Source organism: Onychostruthus taczanowskii, unplaced genomic scaffold (assembly GCF_017590055.1).
Source record: "Onychostruthus taczanowskii isolate IOZ18803 unplaced genomic scaffold, ASM1759005v1 scaffold13, whole genome shotgun sequence".
In the NCBI taxonomy this organism is placed as follows: Eukaryota; Metazoa; Chordata; class Aves; order Passeriformes; family Passeridae; genus Onychostruthus; species Onychostruthus taczanowskii.
In genome coordinates, this window is record NW_024498462.1 from 3986350 (window position 1) to 4009423 (window position 23074).

Sequence of the window (23074 nt, forward strand, 5' to 3'; positions counted from 1 at the left end):
AATAGCTGCATTGTTACATGTTGTAGAAGAAGAAAAGCCGGCTGAGAAAGGGGGAGGACATGAGAGAAGCAGCACCCAAGGAGAGAAGTTGCCCAAGAAAGCCTTAACAGCTCTTCTGCCTGTCTTTATTCCTCAGTCAATACAAACAAGGGCAAAGGGTCTGAAGGTGCACTGCTGTCCCAGACACAGAGCCCAGGAGGGACACAGCCTGCTGAGCCTGTGTGAGGGCACTGACACAGCCAGAAAGGACCCATCCAGCTGCAGTGACACAGCACCGAGGCACCAGTGGCTCATGACCCTGCAGCGTGGCCAGCACACACAGGATGAGAGGCCTCCAGGCTTGCTTCATGCAGAACCACAGCTGGAACCTTCAACAGGCCTGTGCCCCAACATGTCCCACTCCCATGACAAACTCCAGCTGATTTTTGGAACTGTAAAGAGCATTTCCATGAGCACACAGACAGTATCAAATCTGCTGCTCCTCAGCAGAAGCTGCCACCTCAAATGGGTACCTGGCTACAAGATGCCCACACCCACAGTGAACAGCACAGGCATATTTCTTTCCAGACCCCACTCCAGAAGTAATGGTAGAAGTAATGGTAGAAGCAATGGGAAGATGGGACACACTGCCACCCTCCAGGCTCGCAGCACCCTCAGCTCTGCCTCATGACAGACCAGTGCCTGGAGCTGGTCTTCACCAGGGGAGAGGAGCAGGGATCTACCTCTTGCTTTGTTTCCTTACAGAACACATTGATAGGCAGAGCCATGTGCTGAGAGTACAAGCATGGGACACCTGCCACAGACTTCACAACCTTAGACAGGTTACTCACTGTCTTTGTGTGTTCTTTATGGTTCTGTGAGGAAATTGGCTCTTTCCCTTGCTGTTAATGTAGATACAAGGTTGCTTTTATTTTGCCACATCTATCAGACTTTACAGAATCTAATGAAGAGCCAGGTTAGTTTCAGAAACCTGAAAGCAATAATGTTTTTAGTCAGCACACAGCACGTGCAATATGTTGTCAACAAACTGGATGGCAAGTGAAGAAGAGAAAAAGAAAAACAGAATACCTCCAATGAGCTGAGAAAACAGGAAGTACTGGGGGGATACCAAACCTCTGGAAATGCTATAGACTGCTAGGAATAAAAGGTTAACAGACATGAGCCTTTACACTGATCTGTCCTTGAGGAGGAAAAGACAAGAAAACTGGAGGTAAAATAATTTTACTAAGTGGCAGAAAATGATGAAAAATGAGCAAGACGCTGTTGCCAGGGTCAGTATCTAAAAAAAACCCAGCCCAGAACAGCTGATATATTGTCTGATCTCAGACAAAATGAACCTGTCTAAAGGCACTATTGTTTAGGCAAAATCATGAAGCAAAGATTAAAAGCTCTGGTTACAAAGCTGTGCATCACCATGTCTGTGTGTGACTGAGGGGATAGCAGAGGTCTCCCAGTGAAATGGGTGACAGCCCCAGACATGAACTGTAAGAATGTGAATGAAGGAACCCAGGGCACATGGAGGGGCTGCCTGAAAACCCAGGCTCTGTGGTCTGGAGAAAACACAGCACAGAGAGATATGCAAAAAGAGCAAGGCTCAGCTCAGCAATGGGGTAAACACACACAGGAAACAGAATGCCTTCACAATGCATTTTCTCCAGAATAACAAGAGTGAAGGCAGTGCCTGAGGATGATCCTGTAGAAAGAAGGATCTCTGCAATAAAACCTCAGGAGACTCTCAACAGTCAGGCTCTGCACAAGAAGCTGCCAGCCCTTCTACAGCTACATTTGCTGCTGTGCCATTAAATCAAAGATGAATCTGATTCCAGCTGGATTGTAGAGCCAGCTGCAGTGATAAGAGGCAATCTTAGATGGGAGAAATGCCACTGAATGCTGAAGATGTAGAATAAAAAAAATGTTCTGAGATCAGTGAGCAAATAGAAGCTCTTGATAAAAAAGCCCCTCACAAAATCAGAGGTATTATCACTTTAGCTTGACAGAAGTTGACAGACAGAACCATCCACTGCTTGGTAGCAGGACTGTGCAAACATGAAATGATAAACACATTTGATAAAGAAATATTATCATTTTTGTAGAAACTTATGTCCCTGAAAGGCCTTAAAAAAAGAGGTTTTGATTAAAAAACTATAACAGAAAAGGAAGACCACAGAATACACTAAACCAATTAAAAGCTACACTAAATTACAGGCCACAAAGACCAACCATGATCTAAGAATCATTACTGAGGAACTTATTGCCAGTGAGATTAATTACTGGCCTGCATTTACCTCTGAGGCCTTTAAAGAAATTCTTGGAGCCAAAGATGTGATGAGCAGCAGCTCTGCAGACTCTGAAGTCTGGGAACATCTGAGGCCACCAGCACACGCTGCAGTGCTCAGAGACAAGCACCTTCATCCCCTGGGCTCCTCTGCAGCAGCAGGTGGGGTCAGGGTCGCTGCAGAGACCTGACCAGACACGGGTTCCACCCCAGCCAAAGGGCTGCTCACCATCCCTCTGTCTCTCCTGAGCAGGGCAAGGCTGGAGGCAGCCACAGCCAGGAGCTGGGGACACAGCACAGCCCCACGAACTCTCCCTGAGCTGGAGACCTACATCAGCCCTATCCCTTCAGCCACTCAAAGAGGATGGTATACAAGAAGCTGCTCTGCTACTGGCTTGATTTTGCCAGCTCCTCCCTAACTTACAGCCTTGGGCAGATGCCTGCTTTTCCCTGCCCAGCCCTGAGGTACCGAAGTCCTACACAGCAGCTCACAGCAACACCAAGATGCCTCAGCAGCAAACCTAAGAAGAGCAAGTATGGAAAGCCAGTGTCCCATTCCACTTCCCAGCTGATGCTTTACAGCTCACAAAGTGCATTTGCCCAGACAGGAAAGGAGCCAGGAGCTACACTCCCAGAATGTGACATGGCCATGCACACCTTACTAGTCACCAGCACTATCAGGAGAAAAGACCATGAAAACAACCCCACAAAGTACTTCCAAGGGATAATTGCCCCTGCTCTTCAAAGAGCATCAGCCCTCAGCACTTCCTGGTGGTCACTAATGGCAGCAAAGACATGCAGAAAGGGCAGCGTTACAGAATTTATGTGCCCATGTCCCAGTGGAACAGAGTGCATTAACACACCAAATTATCACCTAATTATAATGGGGGACTCCAAGTGATTTCAGAGTGTCACAGACAGTAATGCAATACCATCACCTTGACAGGCCAGGTCGCTGCCTTCTCTTTGCAAGCCTACATGTCATGATACACCAACCAGCACCATCCTCAGAAATCTTGTCAACAACATGCACCATTAGAATGCTCCTGTCCCCAGAAAAACAAGTGACAGCATGAAAAAGTTACTCCCCAATCTTTTCTAGGACTGCTTGACAGATTAGAGATCCACCCCACCATGGAGATTCACAGACCTAGGATAGGAGAAAACTACAGTGGAAAACCAGCCAAGGATCTACTACTGTAAATGTTCAGAGTTTTGTTTCCCCCTTGTGATAAATTTCAGAGGGAATCTTAAGAGCAGACTCTAGGAAAATGCAATGACCACCCATCCTATGTACTTAGTCTCTATAACTGAATGAAAGTATCCACTCAATTTTAAGAGAGTAACAGTTTTTTGCAAAATTAATAATTTTTTGCACCTCAAACAGCTTCTATTTGTCATCAGAAACAAAATAAACCAATAAAGCCTTACTGTAGTAGAAGAGAGAAAATATTTACCTTGCATTGAGTAAACTTTCCCCATGGTGCAGGCACAACTGTAAACGGGAGGAAATTTTAAGAGACATGGAAGAAGCTGTTTGCAACTACACACTTCAAAGCCAAAAGGGATAAGAAACTGGATCTCCTTCCTTCAGGAGTAAAGAAAAATTATCACAAAGAGCCACAAATTATTTACTAAAGAGAGTATGATACCACAGGGAAACAAAACAAAACCTGAAATAATCTAGATGCAGACACCTCTAGAGATTCAAGAGAAACCACGTAACAGTACAGGGAAGACAGCTCTCTCCTTTATAATCTTTAATTCAATTCTGCTTATCAGCATCATCATTACAGCTAAAAGTGCAAAGACTTTAGCACATTTCAAGTCTTATTCAATTTCCACTGAAGTATCTGAATAGACTCCAGTAATGTTGTATCAGATTTCTACAGACCCTTCCAATCTACAAGCTAAACACTCCTTTAAGAACTAAATGAATTCAGCTTCCTCGCCTTTGTGAGGAAAAGCCCTGGCTGCCTGCCCTTTCTGTGACTCAGACACACTTGGCCCAGCCATGAGAAGGGCTGCGTTCCCTCTGCTCCCACCGAAGTCAAGGGCATCTCTCAGGCTCTGCACGCCGAAAACCAGGCTGCCTGCCACAGGACCAAAGCCAAGCTGCCAGCTAGTAAATGCACAAACCCTGGGAGGACAGCAAACGTGAAGGCAAAGCCTGTGGCTCAGAAGGGGCAGCCCTCTATCATTTTCTGGGCATGCCAGGCACATGGAAGTCCTGCTGCACCAGTGGGCACACTTCTCCATCGCATCCTAGGACCTGCAAGTCTAATCTGGGCTGACACAGGATGGTGCACATGGAACGAGCTTCTGCTGGAAAATGTGGGCCATAACATCATGGTTTATTACTATTTCACTGTCTGCAAATTCTGTTCAGCCTGCAACAGCTCCTACAGATCTTGTTCCAGTCTTACTTCCCATGTTTTAAAATATTTTTATTCCACCGTCTAGAAAATATTTTTTTATAGAATGCTAACATTTTGGGCATCTGAAGAGTGATTTATTTCAGGTTTATGAAGCCCTTCACCAGCTACAATTAAGTAATTCCAGCAATCTCAAAGGACTTCTGGAGTAATCAGTAAATTCTTATTAGACAAATCACACACTTGTCTGTACAGCAAGGGCCAAAATCCTGGGCTTTCCACTGCTGAAAGTCTCAGCCTTTGAGGCTAAATGAGAAAAGGTACTAAGGGCAGACCCTGCAGACTGTACACACAGCCCGTGCCACACAGAGCTCACCCTCAGCACCAGAAGCTGAATGAAGCTGACCTGAGCCAGCCAGAGCACAGGCTCTGCAAAGAGCTTACAAATTAGGAAATCAATGCACAGAGATCAAATTACCATTACAAATTGCCCTAATAAATCTATGGATGCAAAAATAATATAAATTAACAAACATGCCATCACTGCTCCCTGATATGCACCCTACGAGCCCAAAGTCCTCCCCTTGCAACTGAGCACTTGTAAGGTCCCCAGCTAAGAAATGCAACTGAAGTGCCCTGGTTCTGCCCCCTGTACACACAACACAGCACCTAAGACATCAAACTTATATTCTGAATGAAACTGTACAAAGCATCTCCTGTACTCCACTGAATAGCAATCACTGTCAGTTGAAAACAATGACAGCAAAATCATATTTTGCCCTAGTGCACTACTGCACATATTCACCTTCATATTCTGACATTGAAATACTTGCCTACAGGTCTAGGAGCAAGTGCAGCAGGTCACATTCCTTACTGAATACTCTCCTCCTACGTACACTGATCACACCCCACCTGTGTATTTGCAGCCCCTGACCCCAATCTTCAGCTACATCTTTTAGTGGCTGATTTCTTTCAAAAAATTAATTCTACTATTGACATCCTCTTAATTTCTTAATGGGAGCTAAGGCCTTTCAAACAGCGTTCAGTACCCAAATCAAATCCAAAATCAGAAGGACTTTTCCCATCCTGCCTCCCTGTGCAGGAGCACAGGAGGAAATGCCAAGAATCAGATGTTCTCCTCTGCTCTGCAACTGACTAATCACGGGGACTCTGGCCAATTACATAATTACAATGTGCCTCCATTCCCTCATTTCTCAGTGGCTACAATTATGCTGTAACAAATCCCTGGTAACCTGGGACTGATCCTACATTTTAGATTCTGCCTCCTTGAAGGCATCTGATAGGAACAGGCCATGCTCATGGGAAAGGCAAGGTCTCCGACAGGAACTGGTCATTAATTTTTCAGCAAGTTACATGTCAGTGGCTTGAAAGAGAATCTTTCCATGGGAATATGCCATTGTTTGGGGAGGCTTCATCAGAAGGATGTGCCTCTGGAGAAAACAGAGAAGGAAGAGCATTTCTGTTCTCTTAAAAAGCAGCTGAAGAAAGCACAGAATTGGGGCTGGGAGCCTGGCTGGGTTCAGTGCAAGGACCAGCACTGCAGGTGCAAGGCAAGAGATCCAGATTCCCCAGAACAATTTTTTCAGTCCTCCGTGAAATCTTAATAGCATTTCTTATTTTCTCAAAGGCTTTAAAAGATCTTAGTTCCAGGGAGATAGCAAAGACAAAACTATTTCCTACCTGGCCCCACAATGGGGAAAGCTCAGATTCCACTTAACTGTGAGTGATGCTGTGTATACACAGACGTGTACCACATGATGAGCTGTCAAGAGTCCAAGGATGTCAGATCTCCACTCAACCTCCCTCCAACAAAAAAACAACCTGCTGGCCACCTCCCAGGGATTCTATGCAGATTATTAATTCATTAATGACTGGTGAGTGCTTAGAAAAGGTAGATGGCGAGGAACTGCTGTTGTTTCCCATTGTTATCATGTTATCTGACATACATGCCACAGGAAACTTGGATCTATCCTCTGTAGGAACCTGTGGTGCTGGACTCAACACAAATCAGTTTATCCAAGCACAACATGTGAGTTATAACAAATGAATGATGATTTTGGCCTAGAACCTTTTAAAAGAGCTCTGGAGATGGGCACAAGGCCACACACTCTTAATATGCAAAGGCAGCCGTGTGACATTGCTGTGTCCCGTGAGACTCTTTGAAGCAGCCCTTCTGCCAAAAGCTCCTGTTCACCCAGAAACGCTGGCGGACAGGAAGATGTCTCAGTGCTAAACCATTTATGTGTAACATCTGCCACCAAAGGGATTTGGGATAACTTTCCTAGTCCACAGCAACAAATGCTGAGGCAGACATTCTTGCAACTTGGCTCTAAGGATGAGATCTCCCACCAGAGGGGAGGAGAGGACCACCAGGACTTTGATCTACTGGAACTCATCAGCTTTTCCTTCAGCTCTTTCACCCAGCTGACAATACAGAACACACTGGCCAGACTCTCCCTAGAAAATTACTTATTATACTCTAAACTGCAATGCAAATACATCTAAACCCTATCCTAACTCTTTTCAGCAGCCAGTACTACTTAGTTTGACAATCCAATTGCACACAACAGATCAAGGCAAAGGCTGGAATTTGCACAAGCATGTTTATACTGGCTGTCTACACCACTCAAAGCAGAGGATTTATAAGTGAAACAGTTAGGCTGCTCCCATTTTTCTGACAAGCCCCTTCCTTCCAGTACCTAAATGGGTTACAAGAGAGCTGGACAGAGATTTTTTACAAGGACATGTAGTCATATGAGGAGAAAGAATGGCTTCAAACTGATAGAAAGTGGGTTTAGATTAGATGTTTTTTTAGATTAGACATTTTTTACTGTGAGGGCAATGATGCCCTGGCACAGGCTGCCCAGAGAAACAGTGGCTGCCTCCTCCCTGGGACTGTTCAAGGTCAGGCTGGATGGGGCCGTGAACAACCTGGTCTAGTGGAAGGTGTCCCATAGCAGGGGAGTTTGAACTGGACGGTCTTTAAGGTCCCTTCTAATCTAAACTATTCTATTATCCTATAACGAATGATTCCTCCTCCCACATGGACAACACAGATCATCTTTCATTTTTTGTAAGACAGAAGATCAAAGAAACATCTACTGTGCTGCCAAAGCTGTGCTTGCAGTTCTGAAAGGTGCTCCCAAGTCTGCCTTTCCAGCTGGTACATCAGCACAAGACACAGACACCTCCAGCAACAAGTGCCCTACTGAGCAGCTGGCCCATCTCTCCCTTCTATGGAGAAGCAGGAGGAGAGATGCACTCCTGTCCAGCTGCAGCATCACCATCTGCCCCAGCAGACAGCACTGCACCTGTTCTGGTGCCCCAAGAATTACACACCTCTACTCTTTACCTGTTGACCCTCAGTAAAAAATTTGCTTTGATAGTCTTCTGGCAACAGCTGTCAAAAACTCAATTTATGTGTATGTATATAGACAAATCAAAAACCAGTGTTTATCATTCAGCTTTCTCACTAATCTCCTTTTTATCAAACTCTTTGGATGTAGGACAATGTGACATTAAAAGGACTCGGCAAGATGATCAGTATGCAACACCTTTACTTCTAGCTGTGCAGTTGTCTACAATTTCTGATAATGCATCTTCCCAAAGGCTTTGGCAAAATATGTGTTTGCATTGCAGAACATCAAGAGACAGTGAGGTAATAAATCCATCCTGCATTCCAAGACATTAACAACTTGGCAAGTTGAGTGATAAAGAACCAATACAATTATGTGTCATTAAGCTGCAACTAATAGTGGTAGGGAATGGATAAGAGCCTGCTGATTAGAAATGCTATCAAGGAAACTCTAAGATGTGGCATTAAGGCATGCATTGAGAATAGAACACATTTCATGCTTCTCCTAGAAATACTTAATTCTATTTCAAGCCACCACCTCTTGTTTTACTTGGCATGAGCACTTTCCACCATAAGAAGTTCTTTTTTCCATCAAACATTTTATGAAGGAGTCAACAAATAGCATCTACCACAAAACAGAGAGCCTCCATGTCCTCTTGGTCAAAACAAAGCTCTTCTCACTCTTCCTTCAGAAAGACATACCAGCCTGATCAGAAAACACTTCCAGACCTCACTGCACAGCTCGTTTGCTCTTTGTGCAAGGCCTCCACCTGAATCCACATCTGGACCTCCCTGGGACAAAATTCCTGTGCTAAACATCTTATCCATAAATTTCTAAAGGATATGATGGGATTCAGTAATACAGCAGAGAAATTACTGCCCATTTCAGGTGCACATGGAAGGCAGTGCTCAGCTTCTATAGGAATCTATCTCCAGATGCATGTGCCTCATTGTCCATGTGGGAAGCAAATACTTCTACTCATCTTCCAAGCAGAAGTTACTTAGACGTACTGAGGACATATACCTGGCACATTACCCTCAGGGCCTGGCCAAGATTAACATCTTCACTTCCAAGAACCCACATAAATTCACGAAGCATTCCATATTTTTAACAGGTTGCCCAGAAAAGTGGCTGTCCCAGCCCTGAAGCGTTCAAGGCCAAGGTGGTTGGGATTCTGAGCAAGCTGCTCTCCTGAAGGGTGTCCTTGCCCATGGCAAGGAGTTGGAATAGATAATCATTAAGGTCCCTTCCAACCCAAGCCATTCTCTGATTCTGTAACACTACATGACTGAGACAGCTCCTGGCACTTCCACAGACCATTTAGGTCCTGGCCTCCAGTATCACCACAGCAGTGGTTAAACAGTGGTTCTGATATCTGCAATGAAAAAACTGAGAGCTGCTGAAGGATTCAGGACTGCATTCCTGTAAGTCTGAAACAGGATTCCCATGAGATAATACAAATCTCTGATGACTTGTGAGCTGAAAAGGAAAGCTGCTCTGCCCCTTTGGCTCTGACTAGTTCCACTGACTTCTATGGCACAGAAGTCTGAGGGGGAAAAAACGCATAAACCCTGTCCTAATCTATCTCCTGATCCCACAAAACATTTCCATGTGGCCAATATCTGAAAAGCCACCAAGACAGACTCTGTGCCAGTTTTCTGGGCTTTCACATTCCCAGCTCAGCAAAGTCTCACAACAGTTGAAAGCTGGGCCCTTTATCGGAAGGTGAGTGTTCAGCCTTTCTGATGGAACTCAGCCATGATTATCAGGGTAATCATTATACTCTTTCAGCAATTATCATCAGCACTAATATAACTTTGGCTGCTGCAAACTGTAAGAGTGTCTTGATCTAATTTACATTCAGGGGTGTTATACCATAAAGTGCAACATATGATCCCAGTCTGACAAAGCTGATACTGAAGTCTGTGTAAATGGAGATGAATATGGATCACTTCCCAAGTCTTTGCAGAAGGTTTGTTTGCCCTCAAAAATCAAGTTTCCATTCTTCCAAAGGCTGCATAGAGAGCAGAACCATGTATACTTTCGTCTGTCTATAAGGAAGCACCTCCAGGTTTGAAGCCCTGTTCTGAGTAACTGGCCTATGCCTGCGGTGATTTGAAAAATGCCTGTCCCAAGAACTCTTGAGAAAGGAAATTCTGTGAGAAGGAAAGGACTTTGAAGGTAGCTACAGAAAGGAAGAATGTGTGCTAGAAAACAGTAGAAATCCTGTTCTGACCATGTTCTGATTGCAAATGCCATCTAGGATGTTACATCAATGTAAGAACTGATGTGTTATTAAACACAGCTATTTTATAAACCCCAATTCTATAAATTAAATGAAAAGTTGAGGTCAGACCACATAGTTGAAGGCAGAGTTTGGCCAATGATGATTATTTTTCATAAGGACTGTCCTCTAGGCTAGAAGGTGTGTCATGAAGCCCCAAGGTAGTTAACTCACACTAAGGAAACAGTACTGACAGACTATTTTTTGCTGACAGTAATCTCTGTCAGGTCCTCCCTGTGAGAGCTCTGACATGGGCTTGGAAATCCATTCAGATCCCAAAAGTTTAACTGCAAAACAATTCAACACAGGGCAAGACACACATGCTCTGTATCTAAGACTTAGCTGGGATGCTGCTTAAAGTTTGTTTATTTTCCTCTGCTCTCTCAATTCTAACCTGGGTATATGCCTAGAAATTAAAGCTAAAGGGCAGAGAGATAATCTTTTTCCCAACATGACAGAAAAAAACCCACAGAAAACCTGGCTTCCTTTGAAGTATCAGGCCAGAGTTGCAATTGCATTTTCACTTGTTTTACTAGACCCATAAAACATCACTTGTGCTGAATGGGTGCAGGGGGAGACATCTCAAGTACTGCTCAAACTGAACAAGAGCATGGGCGAGCCCCTGAGTTGAGGGGAACCAGCCCTATGGAATGCCACCAGCACAAGCACAGTGTGGCAGTAATTCAGGCCCTACCTTCTCTCTTCAGAGTGTGAGGCTCAGACATTAACACAGAAACGCAGCTCCACAGGCTGTGGGATTCAGGGTACCAGAAATTCTGCTCAGGCAAAGCACAGCGAAGGGAGAACCCAGAGGAAGAGTCTCTAAGATGTGGTTCCAGCATTCACAGCTGGCCTAAATTTTACTCCATGCCAGGAAGCAGCTCCTTTCTCACAGATGGCTGCTGTTACAGAGCACTGACACCCACCACGGAGCAATTGGGCATGCAATATTTATAGCATCAATGAGAAAATTAGGAATCCACATCAAAGCACTGAGAGTTGTTTTTATAATATTTTGCTTTAAAACTAAGTGCAAAAGGAAAGGTGTTACACTCAGCTAAGCATGCTTTTTTCTGCAGCTTTTAAACACACACACATATGCAGAATGACCCCTTAAGGATGGGGTAAAGCTGCTGTCACCTGTAACTCAGCAAATCACAAGTTAGATGAAGAAACAAAAATCAATGCTGCTCTGAAATTTAGCCTGGCATGGAAAAAAAAAAAAAAAGACAAAAACTACCACAATAAATGGCTGCTGAAAAGTCAGTCAATGGGAAGTGCTGCTTTGGCCACGGTTTTTCTCAAACATGGTCATTACCTTGCAATTTGAGTCCAAACATTCTCATCTGCACTACACTGAGACCCTGCACTGAACACAACAGACGCAAACCAATAATCCAAATAAATGAGTACACACTTATTTGCTAGAATTTTTCTAGTAACAGAAAATCATAAGAAAAGACAATCAATTAATCGAATTTAGAAATCCTCCCTTCTCCATTAAACACTGACATTGGACCAATATTCACAGAGCCTACCGGCATCAACAGTCAGTACAGATAAAACATGGATGCAAATACTGCCAGCCATGTAATCTCCATAAGGAGACTCTTGCATTTGGGGATTTAATAAATTAAGGACATGTACAAAGCATAGAAGTATCATCTTGAGGATATAGTGGTTACTACTGGTGTCCCTTTTGACTGGAGCAGGGACTGCTCAGCCATAGCTAAGTCTCCACAGATGGGCACAGCCTGATCTGAGCTCTCTGCCTGCACTCCATGCAAGTTGATGCACACTGCTGCTCTGAGAGCTGCAAAAGCATGTGATTGCAGCACTGCGCCCAGGCCAGCACAACCTGCAAGGGGTCCATCATGGTCCTGTCCTGCTGACAGCTACAGGTGTCTATCACCTCCAGCCTGGAAGACACAAGCTCTATCACTGCAGGGAAGTCTTCATGTGATCTTAGATATGTTTCTCTAATAGTTCTGCAACTTGAGCATCTACCTAGAGAGAGGACCTGACATCTTTTTAAGTAGTTTGTTGAGACACTACAACTTGATGACTCAACTTAGTTATTTGTCCTAATCTGCAACAGACTCAGAGCTGTTCAGTAAAATAAGCATGGGCTATTTCCCCTCAGAGCAGCTGAACGATGGAGTCAACAACTAATACACCTGCTCTACTTTGCTCAGTCACCTGGTTTCATTTTGAATCAAACCCTGTCTATCTTCTGCTTCAGCCTGTCTCACACATGTGCAGCCTCCCTGCCTCCACTGGTGCTCAGGCCCGACAGTCTGAAATTACATCACTGGCATCTTGCTGCAGCTTAGGTGGCATCACCTCAGGTTACACAGGACTGGGAGAGACCCACTGGGTCACCAAGTACAGCCCCTGCTGTCCAGGCAACCACGTCACCTAATCCCTTTGTAAGTGAATCAAAAATAGTTATGAACCATACCTCACTGGGCACACCCCAGGCTAGCCATAAATGACATCTTGTGGTGTAAACTGACTTGGGAAAAAGTACACAGACACATCCAAGAAAATTAGAAACTGCAACAAGCAGGGAGGTAGCTTAGTCTAATGGCCAGGGAACAAGACAGGCAGCAAGATGGCTGGGTCCTGTTACGGGCTCGTTCTTCTCTGTTCCACCCATAGTGCCATTACTCCATCCCTCAGGTTCCTCTGGGCTGAGACCAAGACAACAACATCGTCCCTCCTTCCTTCACAGATCACTTTGAGCACTACGACAGAAAGAGGGGCACAAGAACGAAATATTTTTATCCACTTAATCTCCCCAGCAGGTTTTTAAAGCCCATTTTAAAGCCCTCCTTTACAATTCAGTCTGTGGATAATTTGCTACCTGCATCTCCATGAAGTTTAACCTGTCATAGCCTGACAAAGGTGTAATTTCATCCCCAGGCTCTTCTGACTTGAGACTGTGGAGCTTCTCTTTGTGGATAAAGTATCAAAGCAATACCTCTGAGACAACAGCCCTTTGCATCTCACAACCCACATATTATTCTCCCTAAACACAGTTTAACTGGCCAGAATCAAAACTTTTTCTCTCCCCTATGCCTCCTCCCCACCATGCACACAAACATAGATAAAAGCAACAGACAGAGACACAGAGAGAGGATGGTTTATCCCACAGACAGGATTACTGCATCATGATGTAATGACCTTGTTCAGGAAAGAAAAAGGTTAGTTATATATCAGCCTGAGCTGTAAAAATACCAGTTCATTTTCAAAATGGGGTAAAATAATGTCCATTTAAAGTTATGCTTAAGAAAACATAAAACACTTTTCCAGTGAACTGGAGAGAGAAAGAGCACAGCCCAACTGGCCTCGGGATAACCCCTCTGCAGACACATGTAACACACTGAATCAAACAAGTAGGAGTGTTCCTCTGCTAAGTGTGCATGGGAAGGAGTACACTGCTTTCTACCAGGTTGTGTCTTCCAACATCCAAGAGTTCTTTCTGTACCCTCCAAAGGCACATGGCAAAAAGAGCCATTTCTGTTTTATTTCAGGTGCAAAATGCTACAGTGCCAACTGTTTCAGTTGCCCCTTATGAAGACTTTACATTTGTACCTGTTGTCTTCCACCTCAGAACAACTGGAGGAAGGAAGGCCATATGCTGCCTGCATATAAAGCAATCCCATGAAAGAATAATTCAATGCCATTATTCTCTCTTTTTAGACAACATTTAAAAATGCTGTAATGACTAAAACTCCAAGTTTTGCCATGACTAAAACTCTAAGGCTGAGATAATCACATTTGTTACCACAGGTTCCTCAAAGGGGCTTATTTCTAATGAATTTTCAAATGCTTTGAAAATAATAAGTATTTCAGTATTTACCACTGAAAACAGTAAAAGAACACTGATGCTACTGCCCCAGTACAGCACACTTATTTCACTGCACTGCTGATATTCTGCTAAAGTGAAGTGCATGTTATTAAAGACAATATTTACCAACAGATACTACAGCTGTGAAAGTAATATAGTCCTTCCACATAAAAATAGGCTTCCAACAGGAAATACAAGGCATTTGGCAAGTCTTAGCCTGCCAAGGGCAACTGCTCCATGTCCTGTTTCCAGGACAAGAAAGCCCTCCAGTTACTCCAGATTCTTCCAGTGGTGAATGCTGAGCTTGTCTGGTAAGTTTTCCGAGCCCAGTGGAAATCCTACAGCAGACACAGAAAGCTCTGAGTCTGAATTGGCACCAGATGCTTTAGAAAACAAGTTATTTTCATTTTGTTACAGGAATATGAGAAGGCCAAAATACTTTATTTGTCAGCACAGGAACAGCCACTCATCTAAGAGCATGAATATTCTGTTGAAGTTATAAAATCAGACTCTTCCAAGGAAACCCTGCACTGAGTAACAGTGCCATGTGCCAACTTGCAGTGCTCTCTACACGTGTATGAGACAGGAAATGTATTTTCTATAGCAGATGAACAGCAATGACAGCCTTCAGACTAGAGTATGGAATATCATTTGCATCAAATTCCAACCTCTTAAGGAGCAGCCTACAGTATCTCCCTACTAGCTCAAAGACTCCATACAAAGGCCAACTCAACATCATACATCTACTGCAGCGTTTCTTCTCAATTAACTAAGGAAAAGTGTATTAGGCACACATCAAAACTGCATTGCAGTTAGAGCTGCCAATTACTTATGGCAAAAGGGAGCTGATTCATCCGACTGTATGTGGGCCTAGGCTGGAGTTTTCCCAAAACGCAACAAGAAAAGAAGAAAACCTCAGTGAACCTCCCCCTCATTCCCACTCCCTCCTCCCCCACAAATCACAGTCAAGAGGCCTGCGCTTGCAAAAGCAGCATTTCCTGGAGGATTCTTTCTTCCAATCACTCCTTTTCTAAATTCAGACAAAACACACAAATCAAAATCCATCTGCATATGATATATAGCATACAACGACACCTCTCCCAAACACTTACAAGCAAAAGGCAATGCAAAGGATCTAAAGCACCTTTAAACCCCCAGTACTCAGGGATCCCTACATCTTCCGCTCCAAATCTCACAGCATTCCGAGGCCACCTGTGTAGAGTGCAATGGCTACCTGACAACACTTGGCTTGGCATCAGCCTGCAGCAGCTGAGCAGGGGCTGGGGGGCCTTGTCTTTCTGCTCAGAGCAGTCACAGAACAGAACATTTCTGCTAAGCACAAGCACATACTGAATCCAGACTTTTTCACAAGTTTCCTGTGTCAGATGCATTCAACACCTAACATATCACAAGTAGCAATTCCCCATCCAACATGTCCCTCCTTCACTTTGTGTGTCTCAAATGAGCCTTGTGGCCTTAGGGGTGCCAGGGCTCTTCTCTCCCTGGCACTGCTGGATAGAAATTGTTCTTTTTACTTGCCATGGACCCATTTAGGCACCTACTAGCCTAGGTTTTCAAGGTCCCTTGCCACACCAACACCACTATTCCCCACAGTGAGTTCAGGACACAAAACTTCAATCAATTTTACTTCTGACTGCTATCTTGCACTGCTCTGACAGCACCCTACTGATGACCTTGGGCATCTGACTTCATCCATTTGTTTCCAGTGTGTTTGACATGAGTCAACCTGGCACCCAGCCCCCCTGGAGCAGTCAGACCCTGCCTTAACACATCTCTGCTTTTTTTCCAGGCCTGACTTTTAGGCATTTATTGTAGATCTTTAAAACAGTTTTCACAGAAAATATGCTTAGAGATCCTCAGAGTGCAGAATAATGCTAGACACATGCACCTACTGCTCACTGCCTTCTGGGACCAACATTCAAAATTCCAGTGAGCCCAGAAGGGAACCTGAGCTGCCTCTTCCATGGCAAGGGGGATCAGGAGTCAGACACAGCCAGCTCCATGGATCACAACACAACTCCTCACCAGCACTGCAGGGCAGACCAGTGCAAGGTGTCTTCTGCCTAATGACCCCACCAACAAAAGCCATCAGTCTGATGAGAACTTGTGCTTTAGAGGCTGTTGGATTATGCAAGAGCACAACTTTTTCCGCTCCTTGCCCAAAAGCCAATCCTATTATGGGTTGATTTTGGGATTATGTTTACCAGACTGCTTGTGGGTATATAGACAGCTATGTGTAATTCCTGTTCCAGTACAGAAGCAATTACAGACAGGACAGATGCAATCCTCAAACAGAGTCACATGTGTTCAGGTATACCCACGAGGGCAGACTCTGCCATTCTGCTGAGATCAGCAAAGAAACGCAGCTCAAAAACTACTCAAGAATCAGGTAACAGACCTCCTGTGTCATGCGTGGGCCTGGGAACTCCATCCACATGCTGCTATGTTCACTAAGGGAGACAAAAGAGAGCTTACCAAACCAAGGACTTAGAACTGGAAAAGTGCCTTGTAACCAGATTCTTATTGCTTCTCCTTACTACGTGAAGAAGATTGGCATTCACCTTGAGTGTCCAGAGTGCTCCACAGACCATGGGAGAAGACAGGGCATGTCCTGAGAGCTTCTTCAAAAGCTCTGTTCGCATGACAAGCTATGGCATAGAAGTGCCCCCTAATTAGAGATGCTTTGTGGACATTTACTTCAGAAACACACAAAGGCAGCAGGAGTTCCAGCATTTCAGTACCACAACAGATTTCAAGAATGGTCCAGGATACAATCTCTGTGTGTGAACTATCAATATACTGCAGAAAAGAATAAGACTCCACTCTCAGCTTATTCCTTCTTAAATGCTAACCATTATTCATTAGTGCCCCTGAAGAGGGGGATTCTGTGTTCCCCTACTGCAAGAAGTGGAGAGAGAAGAAGAGTATGGAGAGAAGGTGTGGCACAGGCCATGGGGCAGAAGTTAAAGGGGAAGACTATCCCCCCAGACCGTCACTCTAGATACTTCCAAATATTACCCCATGTCTTTCTGGTCCATGCATCCTACAAAGTGCAAGGCACCTTCCTCAAAAATAAACAAATCAGGGAACAAATTCTGTCTGTTTTAGTCTTTTGCCAGAAATCTCACTTCTCCCCGGCTTGAATTCTCTGGAATGAAGAGAGAAGAGTCATAGCACCCCACATCTGTAGGAAACGCCACCCTGAGCTGCATAGGCTTGCTAAAGAGATCAAACATGGATGTAAGCAGCTCTTTTCTGGAGCAGGCATCGTTTCAGTTGTTAAAATATTCATGCACCAATAGGAGCTGTAGTATCAATGTCTGTCCCTGATACAAACAAACCTGAGCTAAAGCCTGACAATCTGTGTTATGCAGAGTGGAATCACAATTAAAAGCATTTCCCAAGCCTCCATTTCTGCAAACACACATATGACAGCTTTTCTGGTGACACATCAAGAGCAACCCAAATCCAAGTCTACAATCTTCTGCCTGTGAGGGCAGGAGACATTAAAAACAGCTTTAGCAAATACCCAGGATTTTAATTGCGTGCCTTCAGTTTTTCCCTCTCAGGTTTACTATGCACCAGCAGCTCTGTGGTTCATCTGGGGAGTGGCTGGATGCACCTGATAAATATGAGCTGGCATCTGGGCACTGCAGGTTGAATCAAGACTCTCTGCAGGGAAGCACCTAGAAAAATTCTGATCTGGAGGATTTTCTCCTTCACAATAGGGAATAGAGAAGTAGCAGACAGAAAATGGAAAACATTAGGCCTTTCACTCCCCTCAAGAGACACACAGAAGTACTTTCCAGTGCCCTTTCTAAATAGGGAAACTGATTTTTTTGATGCCAGCAAATGGACAGAGGCTGGGGGGGGTACAGCTGCTGCCCCTTCAACAACACTGTCTGGAGAAATGAGTCCACCCAGGTGATACAGCAAGAAAACATTTTAGTACTGCCCTCGTCACATGCACTGAACTGTGCATACTCCCTGCAGAGCAACACTGAGCCTGCTAAGGTGCCAGAGCATTTTCAACACTTGAGGATTAGAAAGGAAATGAGAATGGTTTGGCTCTGGAGCCTGTGCCATACTGCAATGTTGAAATGGCAGTTTGTTTCAGTTTATGGAGATCTATGGCTGGACAAAAATGACATTGCAGTACCCTGAGCTGTGGCAAAGTGAAGCACGTGCCATGAGCCGCAAGCTGGCCCACAGCACAGAGCTCAGTGGTCCACATGCCAGGTGTCACTCTCAGAAGTCAAAGGGTCACATCCAAATCTTTGTTTCCATTCCCTGAGAAAGCACACTTTTGCCACTGGGTCAGTAAACAAACGTGAAATTACCCAAAGATTCTCTGAGTATGTTTTTGATCCAAAGCCTTAATTTGCTTCTGATGGCAATACACAGTACATATGACCAGAGAAGAGCAAAGGATGTGTATCCAACCTTACCTTTGCCATTCCCCAGCTTTGACCCTTACAGTGCTGTATGAGAGCCCCACACCAAGCCCCACATCCAGCACGTGGAGGCACTGAATACTATTCCAATTGTGGAACTGGAAGCACAGACTCCAGGACAGAGATGTGCTTTGCTCTGCCTCACTCCAGACTCAGTTACATCTTTCAGTACACTACTAGATAAGCAACTGACAATAAAACTAATGTTGGGAAACGAGCACACTGAATATATAACAACACTATTTTACCCATGAACACTCAATGCATACAGCCCTAACAGTAAGTCTTTAGAGCAAAACAAAGCAACATTCGTAGCAGAGGTTTCCTAACTGAGCAGGACATGCCCCTCTTTAAGAGGGACATGATTTCCAAGTCTGCCTCTGGAAGAATGATACAAGACAGGACATCAGAGTACCTGGAGGTGAACCTAGCCCAGTGCTCCAAGAGCCAGACTTGCAGGTAGGGCTGGTGCCATATGCTGACACAAAGATCCTCCCAACCCAGAAGCCAACGACCTGGAGTGCTTGTAGGCCTGTCTGTCCCCTGCCCAGGGCTTCCCGGGATCAAGAGCTCCAGAAAAGGGGGACATGAAACTGCATCAACAACATCTCAGCCTCCTGGATGCCCATCAGCGGCACTGCCAGGCGGCTGCCATGGTGCTTGCCCAAAGCAAGGTGCACCCAACCTGCCACATCCCACACCACCCAAGGCAGTGAGTGCCACCTTGCAGCCCAATTCCCTGTCCCAGAAAACCTAGGAAGCCAACTTAAAACCTAGCAAGCCAACTTAGCTTGTCAGAGCTAAGTTGGAGCAGTGCAACCAAACACGCAAAATGAAAGTCCTTCGGCGATCTCCAGCAAAGCACAGTGACACACTTGCTGTTCACTGCATACAAGCCACAGCTGCTGATGTTCGCCTGGAAACAATCTCCAGAACTCTAAGCACTGAGAATATCCACTAGCAAACCACATACTTTTATAATATATTTCCATTATAAAATTACTGCTAGGAGCAGGAGACAACCAGCGACAGCAGGTCTGAGAGAAGACATTCATATCAGTGTCTCTAACTGTGTTGACCCTGGCTCAGTGAAACCTACTAATTACCACTCAGCCTAATGCCATTCTTCAAGTAACAGGAAAATCAAAGCCAACATAAGGGAAGATCCACAAGCTCAACTATTTGCGTCTGAAACGTAAAAAGCAAAGTAGAGCTACAGGAAGAAAATGCTAGCTAAACACAAAATAGCAGTAGCGAATGAAAAAGTTTATTTCTGCAGGTGAAAGTTAATTCATATTCTTCTCTCTCCTTTCTACCGCTGCCCTCCTCATTAAGCTGCCAGAGAAAAGCTTCAGGCACCTTTGAGCTAAGGATGGTAATGAAAGAGGAAGATCACAGTGGGTTCTGCCTGCCTAGTGTGCAGCACAGCAAGAACAGAAATCAGTACTCAAACCAGAGAAGCACAAAGTGACACCACTCTTAATGTCCCAAAGTCACAGGGAGTTCAACCAGAGAGGCAGCGGAAGCCAAATCTGGCAACATCTCCCCTGCGACCGGTTCTGTGCAGGCATGGCTAAAATGAAGGAGGAGCTGCAGGCAGATCTGAAAGACCTTCAGATTCCCAGCTGGTTTTGATCCCAGAACACAGGCAGCTCCAGGGACACTTGGATCCACAGTCACAATTAAAGTATTAAAAGAAAAAGAGAAGAAAGCTTCAGGCAAAGGGAACAGGAACTGAAAATGGGACTATCCCACAAACCAGCTCTCCTCTAGGAGCAAATGCTGCCAGGCCAGAAAATAGCTAACACAAGAGTCAGATTTGCTACGGCCAAAAATACATTGTAGAGTTCAATGTGTCTGATCTATCCCTGTAATTGTATGTGCAAAACTTGCAAAGAAATGCAGGGGGTTGGAGGAAGACAACCTCTTGCGCCCAATTTTGTTTTTCTAGTCTTTGTGAGTCAGCTCAAGACACACAAGACAATCTGGACTCCAACTTCCACACGTTTTCTGAGTTTTGGTCAGCTCCTTACAGAGGAATTGCCCTGTCAACAGTCTGCCTGGAAAGGTAAAGCTCTCTTCCCTGCAGTCAGCAGTAAAATGCTCTCAAACTTCTGGGGAAACCCTCCTACACAGTCTCGCTGATAGAGAGATAGTTTAGAGGGCACAAAGCCCCCATCAGTCCCTACAAAAGGGCAGCACACTTGTGTTAGAGCCTTGAGGTGAATGAGGCCCAAGATCAGGGCCTGTGACAACCAAAGCAGATCACCCTGGGTATTGCCTCCTGCAGCACTGCTGCCACAGCTGTCTCTCAAACTGTTGCTGCTACAAGTGGTGGCCCATGAGGCCTGAAACTTAATCCTGTAACAGGAGCTCCTGAGACTTACTTTTAGTTGTCCAGAGTCACTCAGTGAAGAAATGCCATCGACGCATATCTTGGTTCAGAGTACAAGCTCCTCTGCAGCCCAGAGGCAGCTGCTTGCAGCCCCCCACCTATGAAGCCAGCCAGCCCCCAGCCCCCTGCACCAGCCTGCACCCAGCTCCTCTGCCCAGTTGCATGCTCAAGGAATGCAGCTCCAACCCATGCAGCTCCATACAGCCACAAGCATCACCCCCCCTCACCAGCCTATGCTCACTGCAGAACACCCGGCTCAGGGCAATCCTTCCCCTCTGTGCACATAACCTGCCATGGCAACCTTCACTCCTGGGCCTTGAACAACGCACCAGTCCACGTCCCAGGCCTGCAACCCATTCCCCCGACCCCTAATTGACTCCGCATTCTGCTCACATCATTGGGTAACCTGTGACTGGAAGGCCGAGGCTCCTCATGTGCCACACTTCCACTTCCCCCGGCACAGCGTCCTCCTCCCGGGTGGCTCCGGAGCTGCGCCCGAGCCCCTCCTCCCCGCCTGACAGCCACACAGAAGGCGGATTCCCAAGAGAGGAGCCAGGGAAGCCGGGCTCATCACCCCTCCGGCCGCAGCGTGCTCTTCCCTCTCCCGCTCGGGCAGGCAGGCAGCGGCCTGGCTCCGGCCCTCCCGACAGGCTCGCTCCGAGGCGGTCCATGTCAGCCCGAGAGTCGTTCAGCAAAGCCCGTGCTGATCTCCGGCCTCCAGGCTCCCTGTGCAGGCATCCCCGACCGTGCCCAGAAAGACAAGAGAAAGCAGCGTCCCCTCTCGGGCAGCCCTGCCCGGGTCGGAGGCGGGCAGGTGGGGCATCAGCAGCACGGAGCCCTTAAGGGGGTTTGCCAAACCCTCCACACAGACACTCAGGCTGTTCACTCCCGGCACACGCTGTGCCCACCCCACAAACGGAAGGGCCCGGGGAGAGGCAAAATCCAGCCCCTCAACACCCCTCGGGCTGCAGGGCCCCAAACAACCCCGCTCTTCCCAGCCTGGGCCCACCATCTCTTTCAGATGTTGCTCGCTTTGAAGCCATGGCTTCTCCTGCCTGAATTCCCTCAGCTTTCCACGTTAAACACCTCGCTATATTTAAAAGGCTCGTTTTCTGGCATCGGTGAAAACTGGATGTGAAAACTGCCTCAATGACCAGCAAAAGGGGCCACTCGTGCCGAGTGCACCCCCCCGCCGGAGGAGGGAAGCCTGGAGCGGCCAGACATCACGCTGGAGCACTTCCTCGGCTGGCTGGTGTACAAGTCTGGGACAAAGGGACAACCCAGCACAGGGACCAGCTCCAGTGTGGCATCAGGCACCACCATGCACGCACAGAGAGAGACCACCCTTCCCTGAAGGGATTTCGGGAAAAAACTTGGCAGGTGCCAAGGTCAATCGGATACGCGTTGCCAATAACGAGTATTAAAAAAAAAAAAGAAAAAAAAAAAGAAAAAAAAAAAAAAAAAAAAAAAGGAAAAAAAAAAACCTTCTCTCACCAGTGCTATTTATAGCCCAGAATTTCTCACTCCTCTGCAGAAGCGCAGCCCAGAGGCGGCATTGTTGGGAGATGGGGAACACACGCACCGCGGCCGCGCTAATGGCCGGTGCCGGCGCTGACACAACTTCAGCTGCGGCTCTGCGGCTCTGGGAATCCTTCCCGCAGGACACCGGGCTCCGGCCACCGCCGACTGCCCGGCAACACACGTGTCACTGACGGCAGCGGCACCCCGGAGACGCAGAGACAGCCCCGGCACCGGCGCACCCCGGCTCTGCCCGCGGCGCCATCCTCCCATCGTCGGGAGGAGACGGGGCGCCGCAGACGCGGCCACGGGCACCGCGCTTCGCCGGCGGCCGCAGGGCCCGGCCGGGGTTATCTGGAACCGCCCCGGCCGAGGTTACCTGGAACTGCGGTCTCTCATTGCTGCACGGCCGGGGTTACCCGGAGCCGCGGTGCTCATTGCCGCCCGGCCGGGGTTACCTGGAGCCGCCGTCGCTCATCGCCGCCCCGCCCGTCCCCCGCCGCCGAGCGCCCCCCGGGCGCG

General features: G+C 46.4%; 1 protein-coding gene across 2 annotated transcripts in view; it reads right to left on the bottom strand.

The window, feature by feature from the left end:
• Window positions 1–23073, bottom strand: part of LOC121331709 (serine/threonine-protein kinase PAK 3) — a 70321-nt gene extending 47248 nt beyond the window's left edge. The window contains exon 1 of one of the 2 annotated variants that reach the window (XM_041396387.1): window positions 23011–23073. The gene's annotated coding sequence lies outside the window, so the exon portion shown is untranslated. Of the gene's footprint in view, window positions 1–22931 lie in introns of both variants that reach the window. The other variant, XM_041396386.1, reaches the window with a different exon arrangement.
• Between the last annotated feature and the right edge of the window lies 1 nt (window position 23074).